General features: G+C 39.3%; 1 pseudogene; it reads right to left on the reverse strand.

Annotated features, from left to right (window-relative positions):
- Positions 1-3,194: 3,194 nt before the first annotated feature.
- LOC102870002 lies at positions 3,195-4,524 on the reverse strand (annotated as a pseudogene).
- Between the last annotated feature and the right edge of the window lie 9,082 nt (positions 4,525-13,606).

The raw sequence follows: 13,606 nt of genomic DNA on the forward strand, positions 1-13,606 counted from the left end.
TGTCTCAATCTTAAATACTATTGCTGTGTCCCATGGAGTCAGAATTGACCCAAAGCTGATCCTCTAGTGGATTTTCAGAGGTAGGAAATCACACAGGAGGAGACTGACCATCTTCTTCTCAGAGTAGCTCAGGGATGTGGACCACTTGTCATTGAAAACACAGCACAGCTTCATACCACTAGGCCACCAGAGCTCTTAAAATACTGTTGTGAATAACATTTACTAATATTGTGGTTTTCATTTAACAGATGAGGAAACTGAGACTTAAAGAAGTTAACTTATTACTCAGATTGTGTAATTGTCAAGTAGTCAATGTAGGACTCAAACACAGATGCCTGGCTCCAAAGCAGAAACTACTACAGTGACACAGATTCTCATTATCACAGTAGTAATCCGTTTTGTGACTACCAATTATGTGGATAAGACTATACTAGATAACATTCTTGAATTATTGTCCCTTTGCGCTTTCCTTAAAATAATTTGAACAGCACATTTTGTTGTAGACGTCACCGAGACAACCATGATCATTAACCACTCTCTAGACAGTTTTGAGCCGTGCCCTGTCCTGTGCCGCCCTCGTGACCTGATGGACTTGAACCCACTGTTACAGTGAGTCCATTGATCCTGAAGGGCTTCCTCTCTTTTGCTGATCCTCCATCTTTACAAGCATGATGTGATTTTGCAGGGACCAGCCCCTCCCAACAACCTGCTCAAAGTATGTAAGACAAAGCTTGACCCCCCACCTCTGAGGAGCACCCGGTTGCACTCCCTCCAGTACAGACTTCGGGGGTGGGGGTTGGCAGTCCATGAGGTAGATAATACTCATCTCCGACACCCTAACTCAAAGGCATCAATTCTATCATCCTTGTTTATTGCCCAGCTTTTGTATTAGTAGCAAGTAACTGAAAAGATCATGGCTTGAAACAGGTTCACATTTGTCTTTAAACTGGCATAGCTCTTCCCTAGCACTTGAGATAGGTCCTTGACAGAAAGTTTTTCCCAATGCAAAATAACCTTTGATTTCTTGACTGCTATCCATTGCTGTGAGAAATGTGGCATCAGGATGGCAGGTAGACTCAACAATCTGCATTATGCAGATGACACAACCCTGTTTGCTGAAACTGAGGAGGACCTGAAGCACTTGCTGCAGAAGTTTAAGGACTGCAGCCTTCAATATGGATTGAAGCTCAATATCAAGAAAACAAAGATTCTCACCATGGGGCGGATGGTGAAGAGATTGAAATTGCTAACAGCTTCAGTTTGCTTATCTCTACAATAAATACTCTTAGTACCAGCAGCCACAAAATTAAAAGGCGAATTGCATTGGGAAAGTCAGCTGTCAGAGACCTCTCCAAAATACTGAAGAGCAACGATTTCAGTCTGGAGACTAAGGTGCACCTGATACAGGCCATGGTCTTTGCAATTACTTGCTATGCATCACAGACCTGGACAATGACTAGGAATGAGAGAACGAGAGTTGGTGCCTTTGAGCCGTGGTGCTGGAGAAGAGTATTGAATATACTATGGACTGCTAAGAGAACAAACAAGTTTGTCCTAGAGAGGGTGAAGCCAGGCCATTCCTTGGAGGCAGGGATTCTGAAGCTTCATATGATGTAATCTGGACATGTTGCAAGGAGGGATCAGTCTTTGGTGAGGGAAGTCATGCTTGAGAGGGTAGAGGGACAGCACAGGGGAGGAAGACCCCCGATGAAATGGATTGATTCCGTCACTGGGGTAATGGGGATAGGTGTGTTGGAGTCAATAAGAATTGCAAAGCATAGAGCAGGGTTTAGGGGTCTTGTACACAGGGTCACTATGAGTTACAAGTGACTCAATGGCACATAACAAAAACAACACCAACAACAACAACCCGTTGCTGTGGGAACTCTAGTGGCCTAGTTGCACTGTCAACTGAGAAGCATGTGGTTTGAATTCATGAGTTGCTTTGTGGGAAAATGAACAATCTACTTACTTCCATGTATGCAGATGACACCCTCTGAAAACACTGAAACACCAGCTATGAATCAGCTCCAACTTGACACCACAGAAAACAACCACTGTGAGTGTGGATTGTGGAGCCACATAACATGAAATGTTTGACAATCAACTTTTTCTCCAACAAACATGAGGTTGCCTATTGACCTTGAGGTGAGGATCTTTGTTTCCTTGATGTTGAGATATGTCCATATTTTAGTCTGTATCTGCCAATCCAACACTAATATTGGTAAGATATCACAAAGAAAACTAGCTAATATAACTATTATACAAATTTACACACTAAGCACTAATGCCAAAGTTGAAGAAAGTGAAAATTTTACTAAATTCTGTAATCAGAAATGATTAAACATGTAATCAAGATGCACTGATAATTAGTGGTGATTAGAATCAAGCATTGGAAACAAAGAACGAGACTAATGCCTGGAAAACAAGACCTTGATTGCGTGGTAGAGTTTTGCAAGTGCAATGACTTATTTATTGGAAAGAATCTTTTTTTTTCCAATAAGATGAATATGCACAAAGACTTCAAAAGATTATGAAAAGAGCATACAGTCCCTGGACTACAAGGAACTGATCCACATTCAGCATTTCAAGAGATAGCATATATGGGGATACTTTTTTGTTTGTCTTGATTTTATTTTTTGCCTTTACGTTTCCTCTGACAGTCTCCATTTCAGTTGTATATTCCTGATACACTAGAACAGAACAGTTACTTTCTTGGTTATTTTAATGGTGCAGGAAGTGGAGACAGCATGGCAATTCATAGTAAACGCATAGTAGACACATCATATACTGTACGATTCCTGATTTAGAAAAAAAAAAAAGTAAGGATCTCAAAAGAACGGACCAGAGTGTTACCACTTCTCTTTTAGTAAACCCCCAGGGTAAGTCGTGACCACCTTTGTATGTACTTGGACTTAAAATGAAATATTTTGTGCTTGGCCCAGCCAATTTAGACTTTTTCTGAGTTCCAGTATATTTTTTTTTCCTTAGTTCTTGCCTCTTATTCCCTCACACAACCCCAAACTTACACAGGCTGTTTTGTGCCGACTGCTGGCTTGAGTTACTGCTTTTGTGTGTAATATAATGCAACGCATCACAGTATCAATAAGAGTAGGATATAAAATATGCCACCCCAGTAATTTTCTTTTTAGTCATAGCTGAATTCTGAAACCACTGGCTTTTCGCAGTCTCTGTTAGACATGTGTTTGCAATGCCATGTTCCTCTCTGGTGCCTGATTGTGAGCCAAATCTGGGAATAGTTTGCTGGAGAGAGCACTTAGCAGTAGGATCACTTCAAACCAGCAGTTAGAGGAGTTGGACTGTGGTTCTCCAGGAACTCCGGTGATAATGGTGAGATACTTCAGAGGTATACTCATTAGGATCAGGACAGAAGAAGTAAAGTAAATGCCCATTATCATCTGCAAGATGATGACGTTCAAGGATTTACTGCTGGAGACGCCATAGAAGAACTTGGTGAGAATGGTCAGCAGTGCTCTGAAGGATGTGACAGTGGCTATTCCAGTATTCCAGTCAAAAGGCAGGAAACGTGTTGGTATCAAAACTTCACATCACATTGGATTCCCAGATAATTCACTGTGATCTCAATGCCTTCCATGTCAGGATCAGTTTTTCCAACTCAGTCCAAAACAATATTGACAGTTGCTATGAAAATTTCCCAAAGTAAATTGGGATAAAAGTAAAACAGAAAATAGTTTTCCGTTGAACGTCTTGGAGTATTCTATTCTTTCCTTGTAGCACATAGATCAGCTGTTTCCAGAAAGAGCTGCCTGCTTGGTTCTTCTAAACATTGCCTTCTTGTTGAAGAAGATGGTCACTTTCTGGAGCTGAAGTGGTAACACTGTATCAGTCCCCAGAATCCTGATGGCTTGTTATTCCCTCCCCTTCCTGGAACATAGTTCTCCGTGTCACTGCCATTCTTTCTTTTACCTTATGATCTCAGTAGCTGCAGCTCTAGTGTAGATTATCTGTGTCAACCACATTCCTGAGATAATAAGCTACGTAACCATACGGACAGCTGAGAGCATCGAATCCAGAAAGAACAGTCCTATCCCACCCAGCTGGCTCTTGAGCTAGCTGTCCTATAGACAAGAGCCCACCTTTAGAGCTGAGAATGGGAATCGGATCTCCAGAAGACAGACACGCAGGTCCACCAAGAGAGAGGAAAAGAGCAGTCACTGCTTATACAGTAGTCAGATGTTGCTGGTGATAAAACAGCAGATGTAAAATGGTACCACAAAACCCAAGATCAGAAGAATTACACACAGGGTTTGTCTTTCAGTGAAAATACTAACAACTTTCATTCAATGCATCTAAGATTTCGAAGATGATAAACTCAAACATAGCATAAGAAAATGCAAATGTCACCAGGAAGATCACTTGTACAACATACTGACAGACCTCATAATTTTCAAACCATTGGCACATGAAGAAGAAAACCCACCCAAACCCAAAGGAAAGGATCTGGTAAGTAATGATGATTTTCGAGTCCATCAGGAAGCTCATGGTGATGTGTAAAGAGGGCCCGAGTCTCCCTCCCTACTCCTGAGGCCACGGCATATGCGGCTACTACTGACGGCAAACAACAACACTGGCCTCCTCATATATGTAACCCTTTGTGGGGAAGCCACTGCTCAGAGAGACACTTGGAACCACAACATCAACAAAGTGCCTGGTTTAAAAGTTTTCTTGTTGAAAATGGCTTCCCTAGCCATTCACTTTGACTTTGTCATTTGGCTAGGTGAGAATATACAAACAGATGTGTTAGTCCATCCACATGGCAATTGTCTTTCCTCCCATTAAATCAAGAAGATTTGGCAGCAAAATTTGAGAAGCTCCCTACCAGTAAGAAAGCAGAGAATGCAGTGCGCACCCTCAGGGACCAGAGATTCTTGCATTAGCAAGACCTACAAGAGGGCAGCAGTAACTGCAACAGAGAACCAGAGAGCTGATGTCTCTACACAACTGACTTGGGAATGCTACCTGACAGAGACTGAACAAGAAGCCTAGTCCACTCTCGCTAGAGAACTTGGGAAGACACAACAGTTGAAAGGACTCTGAGAGCTTTGTCACAGTGGCTTAAAGCCACCAGGGTGAAGGCTGAGGTGCCTACAAGAACATTTTGGAAGCTGTTCTGAGTAATTGTGTTCTGCCGACAACTTGCTGTTTGCTTTCTCTAAAACTTCATAAACATGAAGATGGTTTTGTGATGTCTATGAGCTACTACAACACATTCCAGACCTATAAAATGATTGGAATTTGAGTTGAAATTAGGAGAAATAGACTTAGGACTGTGGGGGGAATGACTGATCTCATGCAGATTGGTTTTGTTCTAGATGATTATGGATGCAGAGTCCCCGCGTGGAATGGGTAGAGTTCAGATACAGCTGTCCTTACATTGGCCTTTCTCTTTTTATAGCATGACCAATAACTAATAGTGTTGGAAGGATTCCAAGCTGCACTGAAGGCATGCTGAAAAGCATGGCTTCAATATTTGAAGGAAGGAATACTAAATTAGATGCTTCAACAAATGAGTTCAATGCTGAACCTTCTCATTTATTTATGCTAAGAAATTATAAGAAAGTTACCTGGTCAGCAGAGTAGAAGAGAAAAATATTTGTGTCCATTATAAAGAAATGATTCAGTGGAATGTGGATGTCCCTAAACAATGGAATTAATATTGTATATAAGTAAAATTTTGCTGATGATAAGGTGAAACCAACTGCCGTAGTACCCGGAGAGAGAACAGCCAGTAATTCAAGTCATATATGCCACTCCTGCTGCTAAATATTCAGAAAAGGATGTGAAATCAGGGATATCACTATGGATGTCAGATGGACTTTGGAAAAAGGCAGAAATGACAAGAAAAATGTTTTATTTACTATTTACAGACATTTTATGACTGAACAACAACAAAAATATGGTTAACATGTTGAAGAATTGGAATACCCCAAAATGTATTTGTGCTCATGTAAAAGACCAAGAAACAGCAGTTCCAACAGGGGGAAAGGATAGAGTGGGGGTTAAAATAGGGAAAGGTGTTTGTCGGGGTTGTGCTCTTACACCATACTTCTTCAAGTACATTAAGTAAGCAAGTCAAGGTGTCAAAGTGTGTGAAGGAGAATATGGTATAAATACTCAAAGAAATAGAATTTTAAACATTGAGTGGCTAGTACATAGGGAATAGATAGCAATGCAATGGGTTTGTAACCAGTTCCTTGGTGGGAGAAAGACGGGCAGTCTCCCTTCATGTGGTTTTTGGTCTCCAAACACAAGCCATGCGTTGGTTGGCAATGAGTGAATTATTATATATGTTAAATTATTTTCTGTTTATGGTAACTTATTTTGGCAGTGACTAAGGATGGCAGAAGGATCAATGCCATTAAATTGTAATGCTGGAGAAGAGGGTTGAACATTTCATAGACTCACAAACCGACAAACAATTTTGTCTTGGAAAGGGTAAAACCCAGTTGCTCCTTGGAGGTGAGAATTTTGAAGCTGTGTCTGACATATTTTGGTCATGTAGTCTGGAGGGACAAGTCCTTGGAGAAGGATATTATACTTGGAATGGTGTAAGAATGGTGCAGGAAAGGAAGCCCCTGGATGTGTTGGATTACACAGTGACTGGGAAATGGGGTAGTGTGTTCAGAGACAGTGAGCATGGTTGAGGATAAGACAGGATTCAGAGCTATTGTGAGTTTCAGGCAACTCGATGCTTGATGACACACAACAACAAAACTTTGATTGGTCTTTGAGTGTTAAGCTGACCTTTTAACCCATGGAAAGTGAATTTGGATGTGAAGTTGTCAAGAATTTAATTTTATTCTTGTTGTGTATTGTTTGATTTTTATTTTCGAAGCTGCTGTTGGGGATGTTTCATATGTATGTAGGAGGTGTATTAAAATATTATTTTAGAGTTTGTTTCATTTGTTTAGATTTGGCATGAACTGACATTGGAAAACTATCTAGAAGAATCTAAAAGACATATTTGTTTATGTTCTGTATTGTGTCTTTATATATTGCTTCATAAAATATTTGGTAAATTTCACTAGTAAAAATATAAGAGCTTTCAGCTGTGAAAAAAGTTTTTGTCGTAATATTTTGTGGGTTTAAGATTTTTATAAATTTTAAAATTTAATAATTTAGGTCTTTCTGATAATTTTTTCTCTCATCTATGCTATAAAATGAATTAGCATAAAAGTGTTATTTTTTTATATCAATAGGTGTATACAGGATCACTGTGCCCAAAGGAAGTGGCTCGCATAGAAGAATAACGAAACAATGTTAGCAAGAACGTGTGGTGATGAAGAAGAAGTTCAGGCTGCTCTGAAGGAATTAGCAAGAAAAGGCCCCAGGATTGGCAGCATACCAATAGACATAGTTCAACAAAAAGACTCTGCCCTGGCAGCACTCACCACGTTGTGCCAAGAAATCTGGAGGACAATCACCTGGCCAACTGACTGGAATAGATCCATATTTGTTCCCATTCCAAAGAAAGGTAACTCAACAGAGTGTGGAAATCATTGAACAAAATCATTAATATCACATGCAAGCAAGATCCTGCTGAAAATGATCCAAAAACGCCTGGAACAGCACAAAACCAAGAACTGCCAGATGTGCAGGCTGGGTTTAGAAGAGGCCACAGTACTCAGAATATTTCAGCTAATGTTAGATGGATCTTTGCTGTAGGTAGACAATGTATCTTTGCGTTTCATTGACTATGCAAAAGTATTTGACTGTATGGGACACAACAAACTGTGGGTGACTCTGAGAAGAATGGGAATCCCAGAACATTTGATTTTGCTTATTCAAAACCTATGCTAGGAGTATAGGAGTACCTGGAAATAGGAGACAGTCATCTGTTATCTGTTATCTGCAAGGAAACACTGTATGGTTCAAAATTGGAAACGGTATACACCAGGGATGTGTTCTATCTCCATACTTTTTCAATCTATGTGCAGAAAAAAATCATCCAGGAAGCTGGGCTCAATAAGGAGGAATGTGGCATCAGGATTAGAGGCAGACTCATCAACAACGTGTGTTATGCAAATGATACAACCTTGCTTGCTAAAACTGAGGAGGGCCTGAGGCCTTTGCTGCAGAAGGTCAAGAACTGCAGCCTTCAATATGGATTGAAGTTCAACATTAAGAAAACAAAGATTTATCAAGTAGGTCCAACATGGGAGGTTGGAAGGATAATAGGCTTAGAGTGCATAGATAATGGGACAGATGAAAGAATTATCTAAAATGTATATATGGTTAGGCATTATACGTACAGCAACAGCCCAGAATAAGAGACATATCACTGCAAAGAGGACCAGGTGTGTGTGGGAGGTACGCTGTACAACAATGAATTAATATTTAATTTTTTTAAAAAAGTGAACTGGGGAAAAGGAGAGGAAGGATGAGGGGGTAAGATGTGCAATAATGAATGAATGGAAATCTAACTTTTCTGTAAATATTTGTTAAAATCACAATTAAAATAAAATTTTATTTAAAAAATAATAGAAGAGTTAAAAAAACACCAAAAATCAAAGATTCTCACCACTGTGCCAATTGGCACATTATGATAGATGGTGAAGAGATTGAGATTGTTAACAGCTTCAGTTTGCTTGGCTCCACAATCAACACTTTTGGCACCACCAGCCAGGACATCAAAAGATTAACTGCATTGGGAAAGTCTGGTATCAGGGACTTCTCCAGATCAGAAAAGAGCAATGATGTCAGTCTGAAGACTTAAGTGCGCTTGTTATAGGCCATGGTCTTCGCATTTACTTCAGAAAGTTGAATAATGACTACAGATGGTAGAAGGAGAATTTATGTCTTTGAGCTCTGGTGTTGGAGAAGAGTATTGAATATACCGTGGACTGCTAGGAGAACAAACAAGTTTGTCTTGGAGAGGGTGAAGCCAGGCTACTCCTTGGAGGCAAGGATTCTTAAGCTCCATCTGACACACTCTGAACATACTGCAAGGAGGGACCAGTCTTGGAGAAGGACATCATGCTTTGGCAGGTGGAGAGATAGCACAAGAGAAGACCCTACATGAGATGGATTGACTAGAGTAATGGGGGAGGGTGTGTCAGAGACGATAATGTTGGCTCAGGAGAAAGCAGGGTTCAGAACTATGATGTAGCTCTGACATACGGCCACTATGATCTGCAAGGGACTCCATGGCACATAACAACAAAAACAACAAAAAAACCTAAAATGGTTCTTCTTTTATTCTATATACAGGTAAAATGTAACCATATCTTTTGTCTTCTAAGGTAGACATTATTTTTTTTTTAAATTAATTCTTTTTAATATCGCTGCTTTTTTTACTGCTTTTCCAGTACTTTATTTGGGTTTAATTTGTTCTTATTTCCTTAATGCTGAATTACAGACAGAGGTTTGTAAATAAGCCCACGAGCCAGCCTTAACAGCAGAGAATTAGACAGTGAATAGGGAGGATAGAAAGAGGACTGATGCCTTTGAGCTGTGGTGCTGGAGAAGAGTGTTGAGTATACCATGGACTGCTAGGAGAACAAACAGGTTTGTCCTGGAGAAGGTGAAGCCAGAATGTTCCCTGGAGTCAAGGATTCTGAAGCTTCATCTGACGTACTTTGGGCATGTTGCAAGGAGGGACTGGTCCTTGGAGAGGGACATCACGTTTGGCAGAGTGGAGGGACGACGCAGGAGAGGAAGACCCTCGATGAGATGGATCGATTCTGTGAGTGGAGTGGTGGGAATGAGTGCATTTGAGATGGCGAGGTTGGTACAGGATAGAACAGCATTTAGGACTCTTGTACATAGGGTCGCTAAGAGTCTCAAGCAACTCGATGGCGCATGACAACAACAACAACAACAACAATGGGACAAGGCCGTGGACTCCAAGTCTAAAGCCTAATTTTCTCTGGCTCTTTAAGAAGCATGTGTTGCCCACTGTCTGAGATAACTGATCTACAACTTTTGTTGGTAAATATAAGAATTTAAATCTGTACGCTTCTCTCTAAACAGCGTTCTACCTTTGCCCCCAAAATTTTTATAATCTCTGATTTTATGTTTAGTTATTTCAAAATATTTTTTCTTTGTGATTTTATTTATTGACTCATGAAAATATTTCTTTAGCTGCTTGATAAGTAGCTTTATGGATTTTTTGTGTATTCCTATCCACTCAGATTTGTTTTATATAGGAATAAATTGTAACTTTAAAAATATCCTCAAACACTTTAAAAATAGTTTTGGTTTTTTGCCATCTAGTCAGAATTGACTCATAGCTGACCCTCTCCTGAATTTTCAAAGGCAGTTAGTCCCAGGGGGGGAGATTGCCCATCCTTCATCCTCTGAGCAGCTGATGGATTTGAACCACATGCCTTTGAGATTACAGCACAATTTCTCATGACTAGACCACCAGAGCTCCCTAAAAAGGGATTCTGTTCTTGTTCTGTGCTGTTGAATCAAAACTAACCTATAGCTGACCCTCTGGTGGATTTTCTGAGGCAATTAGCCATGCAAGAGGAGATTAGTAAGGTGTAACTGTGGTCTGAATGGAGTCTATGTCATTTAAAAAATGTTATTAATATTCATAACGTATTAATTTGTAATTTGTCTATGAGTGCTTTTGTTCTATAGAACAGGGATCAGAAGTTACGACACACACTGTAATGCCATTGAAGCTGTGTACTACTTTATTTCTGGTGCTACTCCCCAAAATTTGTCAGCAGCTCTTTGAAAAGAATGCATTCTGATATTGTCCAGAGAAGTGTTTTGTAAATGTCAATTAGGAAAAGGTTGCAAAACACTTTTCTGAGAATACGGATTTTCTGTCTACTTGTTACATCTATTGAGAGAGATGTTGAAATCCCCAACTACAATTGTGAATCTGTCAGTTTTCCTTACAGTTCGTCAGTTGTTATTTCATAAATTTTGAAACTCTGGGTTTAGGTACATAAAATTTAGAGTTGCTAAATCCTGCTGATGAATTGATTTATCATCCAGAAATGATCCTTTCACAATTACTAATTTTCTTTATTTTTAAATTTACTTATACCTGTGTTCATGCTCAGATTTTTTAAACTTGTTTTTGAGCAAACTGTAAATAATCAGAAATTCACATACAATTGTAAGACATATAGCAATCTTCCCCCAATTATAGTCCAAGGTAACTTGTTTATTTCTGTATCACATTTCATTATGAAGGACAGTGTGCCTCCTTTCTGTAGTACATCTGCATTGTATCATGTGATTGTCATTGATGATGTCCACCTACCTTATCAGCCCATGTATGTGTGTGTGTATACCCTATACAGTTTTATCATATGTGTAGATTTACATGACCACCACCACCACATTCAAGAAAGAGAAGCTGTGATACTAGGAACCCACCATACCTTTTCTTGTGTGAGTATATATACCTCCTCACTCCACGAAAATTTCTAATTTGTTATCTACCTGTATACTTTGGTCATTAAAGAAAGCATTGGATAATGAACATATAAAGCTTGTGACCTTTATTTGTTTGTTTGTTTTGAAGTCCACTCTATTGCACCCAAAGTCCACTGGACAAATGCTAAACCATTTTCCAGATTGTCGTTATTGTTAGGTGAAATTTAGTGAGAATTAACTCACAGCTGCACCTTCAGGGAGTTTTCGGGGCATAAGTCACATGAGAGGAGACGGCTCATGTTCTGCAGGACAGCTGGTTGAGTTGGACCAGTTTCCATGGAGCTGACAGTGCAACTTCACCACTACGCCATCAGACATCCCTACAGCTCTCACAAGCTACATGTGTCTCCTATTTCACCTTAGGTCTCTTGTTTCCCATTTAGCTTCTTCTGGGAAGACTCTCAGTGACTCATACAGAAGCCCTTTTCGCCCCTTCTCAAGTTCTTTATACCTCTTCATGTAACATAGGGTCGCTATGAGTCGCAAGCGACTCAATGGCACATAACAACAACAACATGTAATTAAGACAGTGACATTCACCACCATTGTCCTCATCAGCCTGACACTCACCATTATCCAGATTGGATGGACAGTTTTACTTTCACACTAGCATTGTGATGATCAAGGTTTTTCCACACTCTTACAAGCTATTAGTTGCTTTGGAGTTGATAGTACACAGCTTTGTCATACTAAAATCTACCATAAAATATTGCATCATTGTATGAATAGTTAGATGATTTTACAATAATATAGCTGTTTTTCTTCCTGTCTTTGTTCTATTGTACAAGAGTTTTCACAAATGTTGTATCTGCGTATATTATAAACACTGAAACAAAATCAGTTGCTCTTCAGTTGATTCTGACTCAACAATGCTATGAATTGCAGAACTGTACCCCATGAGGTCCTCACAGATAGGAACTTTTGGAAGAAGAGAACTCGAGGCCTTTCTCTCTCGGTGCCTTTGGGTGTTTCAAACCTCCAGACTTTTAGTTAGTAGCCAAGCGCTTAACCATTTGCTCTACCTACGATTCCTGTACACCAAAATGCACATTGCTGATTTTCAATTCTTAATTACTTGATTATATATATATTGTTGTTGTTGATTGTCATTGAATTGAGCACAACTCATAGCAACCCTATGAACTAAAGGCCTTAAGACTTTCTGCAACTATCGTCATTTATCAAAGTTCATAGACTTTCCAGAAGCATATTTAGGACGTGGATGCCAGTCCTGCTTCCAATGATTGTGTATAAAGAAATAGAAAAAAAAATTGGTTAAATTATGGTTAAATACAAAACCTATTTTGAAACTCTCCATTCCTCTGTTTATCAATTTATATTAAGTATCTTTCAAGTATCACTTTTTTTTTGTAGTGCATATATACAGATGATGTTTTTTTAAGATTCTGGTGGCCTAGTGACAAGAAACTGTGCAGCAATCCTGAAGGCACATGGTTCAAATCCTCAGGCGGACGAGCAATCTCCTCCGGTGTAATTAAACTGCCTCTGAAAACTGCCAGAGGGTCAACTATGGGTCTATGGTGTACACACACACACACACACACACACACATGCATTTGTCTGAAAAAGTCTTTATTTTAAAAGAATTCAATTCTTTCTTGGTTGAGAATTTTGTTATTGTGGTTACATTCAGTGTTTAGGTTATGTTCTATCATAATTTGCTCTATTTCTACAAGGAATTTTATGCCATCTTATCTTTGTTTCTCTGTTGTTAATATTTATTTTAATTCTCTGGTTCCTTTTCCCATTTTCTTTTTAGCACTGTCTTAAAACAATTTGGCTACTTGTGTCTTAGGGTAGTCTATGTTTCTGATTTTGGTGTTTAAGGGTAGGTTTTATTTGTTTTTGTTTGTTTGTTTGTTTGTTTTTGTATTGGAGTTTCACTGAGCTTCCAGACCCTCAAACTATTTCTAGTTCATGGCAACCCCATGCATGCCAAAATAGAAATGTGCCCCATAGAGAAGAGACTGGCTGATTTTTTTAATAATTACAAATAAAATACCTCGGCGTTTCTTCTAAGGTTACCTGGGAAGAGCCAACCTCCAACCTTTCACTTACCATTCATGAACAATTAGTATCACCTAGTAATTTATCGATCTGATTCCTATGCATGCCATCAGGTGAAATCCAGGTATATAACCTG

The sequence above is a fragment of the Elephantulus edwardii genome, unplaced genomic scaffold (assembly GCF_000299155.1).
Source record: "Elephantulus edwardii isolate Elephantulus edwardi_28Jun2011 unplaced genomic scaffold, EleEdw1.0 scaffold00088, whole genome shotgun sequence".
Lineage (NCBI taxonomy): Eukaryota > Metazoa > Chordata > Mammalia > Macroscelidea > Macroscelididae > Elephantulus > Elephantulus edwardii.